This window comes from Sycon ciliatum, chromosome 11, assembly GCF_964019385.1.
Source record: "Sycon ciliatum chromosome 11, ocSycCili1.1, whole genome shotgun sequence".
NCBI lineage: Eukaryota > Metazoa > Porifera > Calcarea > Leucosolenida > Sycettidae > Sycon > Sycon ciliatum.
In genome coordinates, this window is record NC_088653.1 from 27,106,255 (window position 1) to 27,114,187 (window position 7,933).

The window sequence follows — 7,933 nt, forward strand, 5'->3', positions numbered from 1 at the left end:
ATAAACGTTATGGGGGCTGATTTGACCAGGGGACAGTCCGCCCTGGCTTTAGCCCTGCCTAATGCTTCGTCACGGTACGGTTTCTATGCTTTGCCTTACCTGGCTGCTGACAGGTGGAATTCGCTTCCAGCAGCATGCCGCCAGGCAGCCTCCTTTGCAATGTTCAACAGTACTCTTCGCAGCCTCTTTTGCAACACATAATGGCACAGCATGCAGCCACCGTTTTCTTTTTTCTTTACTCTATTTCACGCACTTACGGCTTTCTTCATTCAGCTCTATTTCACGCACTTACATGTACCTAGGGTACCCTGTAAAAAGACTCACAGTCTGTGGGGATTGCCCTAGTAAAATAATAAATACTACTACTACTACTACTACTGATTTATCGTTGTGAGTCTTGTGACCAACGGTAAGTGTTTTGGCCAAATATTGCATAGTCCGTACGCATTTCACCTTGTATAGCGTATATGGTGACAAAAATGGTTGTACCGCGCGAAATCAAAGCTATTAGAGAGGTTAAAAGGTGGCAGACTACCCAAAAATTCGCTGAAAATCGAATTTAATTCGCTGAAAATCGAATTTGTAAATTCATATTGAGTGCTACGTCAGTTGAAAGAGCATTAATAGCTGCAAATTCTCTGAAAATTGTGTCCCGATCTGACCGGCCGTTCAAGAGTTATGGCCGAAAATGTGCCCTTGCAAGGAAAGATTTTTTTGTTGCACGCTGTCATTTGTTGGCAGCACTGTATTTGAATGTGAGCAGACCGTCCGCAACTTGTCGTATCATGGAAACACGTGAAAGTGTGCAGAATTTTGCTCCAAGTCCAAAAAATCAGGTTTTTGAGCCACGTATTGGGCTGCACGGCGGCGGGCGAAGCCCGCCGCCGTGCAGCAGGACTTTTGCCAGCACCCTCGTGACGTTGCAGATATGTGGCTTGATTATTGTAGTTGACGTTGATTTAGTGACTTTGGCAAGTTTGAGTCGTGTCAAGAAGTCAGGTAGGATTCAGTACTAGGCAGTCGTGAAACGTGAGTGGAAGTCTTTGCCGGTTTCTGAGGGTATCCTGGATTTGGTGTGCAGCGCTGTGGAAATGGCTTGCTGTGGAGGTCTCAGCACTGGATGTTGTATCAAAGGTACGACCTCGTAGCACACCCTAAACCTAAAAAAATTCAAAAATTGACTTGGGTCTGTGGGAGTGTGTGAGAGAACGCCCACTCGCTCCGTTGTGACAGATTCCAGGGCCTCGTTGAGGGGCCCTACCCCATCACCCATGGCTGCTTCTGGACTTGTACTAGGTTTGAGTCCCGCTCACGAACAGAATGAGCACGAAAATGTGGAAAAATTGTAAATGCATTTGTTTGGCTCCTGGGTGGCTCGCACACCGTGGCACTATGCCGGAAATTTGAGTTTTTCCGGCCTGGAAAGCCTGTCAGTGAGGCGCAAGAACTTGTAAATCATGTCCTGAGGGCCAGCATAGTGGCAGGAGCGTGTGGTCAAAATTTCACTCAAATCCATTGAGAAACACCAAAGTTACGGTCAATTGAATGCCATATGAAATTTATGGGTAGGCTGCCCCCTTAAGTTACACGTTTTTTGCCCTTTTTCAAAACGCGGTGCAAATCTCACGTTACGTGTAATTTTTAGAGGTTAAGTTACACGTGCGACGTGACGTGAAATTTTGCCTGGCAGGATTCGGGTTTAGTTCGCACAAATATCAAATCTTCCAACAAACTTGATAAATCTCGATAAAATTCCGGAAACTCACACAAATTCGGTCGGGATAACCAAGCGAAATTTCCAAAAACTCACGTCATGAACTTACGTGCGGGACGGTCAACTCACGTAAAACACGTCAAATTTTACGTGAGTTTTTTCACTTTTTGACGTAAAAGTTCACGGACGTAAGGCTGTACTCACACTACTTGAAAGTTTGACGTGAATGTCGCGTTCAAAACTAGACAAAAGTACTTGAAAAAGCCTTTCCAAGCACACTGCACTCCAGTGACGACTTGAAACATTTTTGTCAGCAAATTACCATGGAGAAACATGATTGTCATGACTTTGTGGTAGTTTTGCAAATCCCGAGGCTACGTTCCTTCAATTTTTTTGCGCTCGATCAACTTATTTGAAATTTTCAGTTCATGAGAAAAATAGAAACAGTTATATCTTGCTTGGATCGTGGAGTTCATTCGCCATGCCTCGCGAAGAAGTAGCACATCGTCGACGTCGACGGATGAAGAGGTTTCTCTCCACAGCTCGATGAGCTTCTTCTCCAAGTCGTCAGAAAACACTACGAGAGGCATGATGTCGGTACAAAAGCAATGGTACAAAAGAAATGCGACAGAAACGGCAATCAAAACAACGGGAAGCAACTGGAAGAAAGAAGACGGAAAATACTCGGAAAAAACACCACAGAATTCAGAAATGACAGGCAAAAAAAGGAAACTACAAGTATATGTACAGGAGCAGTACGACCACGAGGAAACAAAGCATGAAAAATATTCTGGAGCCTTTCAACGTACAATAGTACTCCGGCCTCCTGACCTCACACAGCTTTCCAAACGGCTTGAAAGCAAAAAACCTCGTAGAAGAGGGTTCCGTTTCCGCTGAAACCTTTCAAGCGGCTTTCAAGGGCTTTTTTCATTTTCGCAACCGTCACCGTGGCAACATTCACACGTAAGTCACTTGTATGCGGTTTTTCAAGTAGTGTGAGTACAGCCTAAGGGCCTGTCCAGACTAGGTAGAAAACCACGTAAACACGCCGTAAACATGCTTGTTGCCAAGGTGAGTGACGAAAAATGGCTGATAACGGGGAACGTGGGATTCACGCGGAACGTGAGTCGAGGACCCCTGTACAAAGCACGTTTCTCATCTACGTGCCGTTTTCGCAGTGTTTGTTGTGTGAGAGTCGATCGGTGGAGTTTTCGGATCGCATTTTTTCGTGCTGTTTCCAGCTGCTGCAGCTTGTTTTTGCTTTGCCGTTTTCATAATGCCACACGTCCGTTTCAGCTACGACTCTGAAGCGACATTGATACAGTCGTGGCTGGACATGCAGAGAAATCCCGGGGTCTGGTGAAGAGGAAGGTGTAGTAGTAGAGAGAGAGAGAGATAATTCACTGACGAGCGAGTATTTGAAACTGTTTGGATAGGAAGTAGAACCCTGTTCAGTTGTGATGAACGAAATTGACGACCTGAAGGCCAAAGCCAGGGACTTTTACTGGAAATACACGGCGGCCACAACCATTAGTTCATCAAGCGATGCTATACCGGGCCTCGACCGTGATGCTGCGCTGCCGCGAGAGTGTGGCCAAATTTCCGTACCTGGAACAGAGTTCAGGGTGATGTTCCTTGCGCTCGGCCTCAGTACTGCCATCGCTGGGCCGCCACTCGTTTTTGTAGCTTGCTGGGTAGGTCTAGACCAAGCCAGGGAGTGCTTGCCTGGTGTACACGCTACAACTACATAACAAGTCACTTGTGTGTCTGCCAGTAGTGCATCCACGGACAAAAATGAACAGGTACACGGAGTGGTACAGGTGACAGAGCGAAGTGTGGACAGCGCACCACGTGTACGTCCCGTACTCTGAAACGGCACGCCGTTTTTATTACCTAGTGTGGACAGGCCCTAAGACTTTTACGTGAAACTTAACCTCTCTATTCTCGTGGCAACAGCGTACTAAAAATAGCGTGCATCTTGCTAATGGTCGAACCCGAATCACGGTATTTTCCCCCTTACGATAATACCGTCACAACATAACGTTTTTTGCTAAGGGTGTCTAATATTTCATTGAAACGTTTTTGCAATACAATGATGTAGCTAATCAAAGGAAAAAGCATTTCCATCATTTTTTTTTTTTTTTTTTTTTACTAGAGTCACGTAAACCCGTCATGTGTGAGCCATGAATAAGGGGAGTGGTGGCGTGGTCTGTTCTAACAACATGCACGATGAGCTAGGCAACAAAGCATAGCGCAGGGCCCTGAGCTTCCAAGCTCTCTCGTTTGGTGTTTGTGTGTTTGTGTGTTTGTGTCACTCCTGGCGCTATCCCGTATCTGCCCCGTACCGTACCGTACCATCAAACATAGCTGGCCACATACAGCTGGCCGCAATATTCAAATAGGGCTTTCAAACGCAAGATCATAACGTGAAGCAACTTGGTAGAATGAGTATGATTGCGAAATGTATGGGGGAATGCATGTAGGGCGATAGTGCGGGTTCTAATCCCAGGTTATGCTAAAAAAATAGGAGAATTGAAAAATTTATAACATCTCTATGCTTTTTTTGCCTTGGTCATCAAGGCGGTAGACGGTGTCGTATTACCCTCGACCGTCCCTCTCCCGTACCTGTCCCGTACCTGTCCCATACCGTACCGTGCTATCAAAGACGGCTGGCCACAATGCATATTCAAATAGGGCTTTCAAATGCAAGATCATAACGTGAAGCAACTTGGAAGAATTAGTTTGTATGCGAAGTGTATCGGGGGATGCATGCACGGCGATAGTGCGGGTTCGAATCCCAGATTATGTCTTTAAAAAAAAAAGAAAAATTTATATGAATTTATAGTTTGAGTTTGAGCACAGTTTGAGCACTCTGGCAAGGTACGTTCGGGCCTGATAGGAAATTTTTTTCCATTGCTATCAGGTTCGGCCTCATTTTCTTTGTGCTGCGCTGATGAGTTCAAAAAGAACGAAACAGCTTGCTGTCCGCAGATTGAGTATTTCGCTCCTGCTCTTGTAGCAGTTGAGCACTCTTGCGTGGGGTAGTGCCTTTGCTGTTTGCGTTATGCAGAGATCACTGACTTGTCAGTTTGAGCACTCTGGCAAGGTACGTTCGGGCCTGATTGGAAATTTTTATTTCCATTGCTATCAGGTTCGGCCTCATTTTCTCTGTGCTGCGCTGATGAGTTCAAAAAGAACGAAACAGCATGCTGTCCGCAGATTGAGTATTTCGCTCCTGCTCTTGTAGCAGTTGAGCACTTTTGCGTGGGGTAGTGCCTTTGCTGTTTGCGTTATGCAGAGCTCACTGACTTGTCAGTTTGAGCACTCTGGCAAGGTACGTTCGGGCCTGATTGGAAATTTTTATTTCCATTGCTATCAGGTTCGGCCTCATTTTCTCTGTGCTGCGCTGATGAGTTCAAAAAGAACGAAACAGCATGCTGTCCGCAGATTGAGTATTTCGCTCTTGCTCTTGTAGCAGTTGAGCACTCTTGCGTGGGGTAGTGCCTTTGCTGTTTGCGTTATGCAGAGCTCACTGACTTGTCAGTTTGAGCACTCTGGCAAGGTACGTTCGGGCCTGATTGGAAATTTTTATTTCCATTGCTATCAGGTTCGGCCTCATTTTCTCTGTGCTGCGCTGATGAGTTCAAAAAGAACGAAACAGCATGCTGTCCGCAGATTGAGTATGAATTTATAACATCCTTATGCTTATTTTGTCTAGGTCATCAAGGCAAAAAGTATAGCGTAGGGCCCTGAGCTTCCAAGCTCTCTCGTTTTACTTTATTTTACTACACAAGAGAGAGTTTGGAAGCTTTGTTACAACTCTGAGTTTCACGTATTACTACGATCATCAGGCAACTGACTATTAATTTACTATTATTATTTTTTCGGCAACGCAGATGATGATGATGATGATGATGATTCCCACCCTGTACTTTTTTTTTCATTCCCACCTTCCAACCCGGCAAATATTTAGATTTTGATAAATACGATTCAAAGCCTCTCAATTATTTTGTAATACTTGAAGTATAGATATAAGAATAATAATAATAATAGTTATGATGAAGAAAAACAAAACAAAACAAAAACTCGCTGCAGCACCAATCACGGTAGGGGGACCGTCCACCATCGCCAACTCACGAAGCATGTGAACTGGACGGTGACGGGCCGACCGAGCACCCCTGACACACAACACAGCGGAACGTAGCAGCGCGAAAGACACTCGACAGCGATAGTAACCCATCAACGACGAATAGCTACCTCCCGAAGCGAAGATTCCCACCTTGATGATGATGATGATGGTGATGATGATGATCCTCTGGAAGGGTTCTGGGAATGGATGAAATTGGGAATCCGTCCACAGGTGCTACAGTTCGTGAGGTATTGCTGGAGAAGCACCCCATCGCGACTAAGCCTTCCGAAGATGTCCTCCTTCCTGGTGAGCCGGCCGAAGCCAACAACATCTTGTTCAAGAGAATCACACCGGAGCTGATTCGTAAATTAAGCCGGCGGAAGCACGGATCGTCGGGCCCGTCCGGCCTGGATTCTGATGCATGGTGTAGAATGCTGACGTGTTTTAAGAAGGCCTCAGATACTCTCTGCTCTGCATTGGCTGCTGCCGCACAATGACTGTGCACGGTGACCGTGGAGCCGGAATCAATGTTGGGGTTTACATCGGCTCGCCTGATTCCACTCGACAAACAACCAGGTGTGCGCCCAATCGCGGTCGGTGAGGTGCATAGGAGACTGATCTGCAGAGCTATTGCGAGGATCACGGAACACGACGTCCTCCGCGTAACTGCCCCCCACCAGACATGTGTTGGTGTTCCATCAGCCTGCGAAGCCTCAGTTCACGCAATGACATCCATGTTCGCTGGACCAAATACGGAAGGAGTATTGTTGGTCGACGCATCAAATGCGTTCAACTCGCTTAATCGTCAGGCCGCACTCCATAACGTTCCCCGCATTTGCCCTGCTCTAGGCAAAGTGTTTGCCAACACCTACAGCTCGCCAAGTCGCCTTTTCGTTGCTGGTGACGGTGAGATATTGTCACAGGAAGGGACATGCCAAGGGGACCCATTGGCAATGGCAGTGTATGCTGTTGCCACAGCACCTCTGGTAAGGCACCTGGCAGCGGCTTGCCCGTCGGTCGTCCAGTCCTGGTATGCAGATGACGATGCGGCGGCGGATAGACTCCTGCAGCTCCGACAGTACTAGGATACTCTCTAACAGGCTGGCCGCGGATATGGTTACCACGCCAATGCAGCCAAGACCATCCTCGTTACGAAGCCAGAGCACCTCGATCGAGCGAGAGAGGTGTTTGACGGTACCGGGGTGACTATATCAGCCGAAGGAGCCCGATACTTGGGCGGTGTGCTGGGATCGGCCAGGTATACCGAAGAATGCATATCCGCAAAGTCGCGTTGCTGGGCACAAGAACTCAAGTCTCTGGCTGGACTGGCGAGGACCCAGCCACACGCGGCATACGTGGTGTTAACCAAGGGTCTGGCTGGCCGGTGGCAATACCATCTCCGTGCCACACAGCACAGCGCTGAGGTTCTTCAGGTACCTGGCCAGGTTATCGATTCAGAGCTTTTGCCAGCTCTCCTGGGCCATGAGTTCGACCCCAATAGCTACCAGCGGGAGCTTCTGTCTCTGCCAACGAGATGTGGTGGTCTTGCTGTGCCGATTCTGCCTTCCCTGGCGCCTGTGGAGTATGCGGCCTTAACAAAGATCACTGAGCCGTTCGTGCGCCTGATTGTACCGCCAGATACATTAACGCCTCCAGAAGAGGCACCTGCTGCTCCATACCAGTCCTCCACACAGCCTCTGACCGTTGCGGGCGCGGAACAGCCTCACAACGTTCGGGGCCATTCTCTTGGGTTGATTCTATCGTCATCTCTACCCGATGATTTCCGCCTACATCCTGTACCACGGCCGGGGATCACTAGCCTGGATGACGCGGCCGGAGACTCGGGCGCCGATGTTACCCTTGATGCCATCGGGGATGTTCGACAGCGGGCACGTCAGTCACATCAGCAGCGGCAAAAGAAACAGGAGGAAAGAGTGGCACAGTTGCGCCCCATGCTACCGCCGGCGCAACAGCTTTTGTTGGAAACGGCTGGTGAGAAGGGTGTTTCAAATTGGTTATCCTCCATGCCGTCTTTCATAACGCCCAGTTCAATCCTGAACAAATCCGATTCTCGTGATGCTGTTTGTATT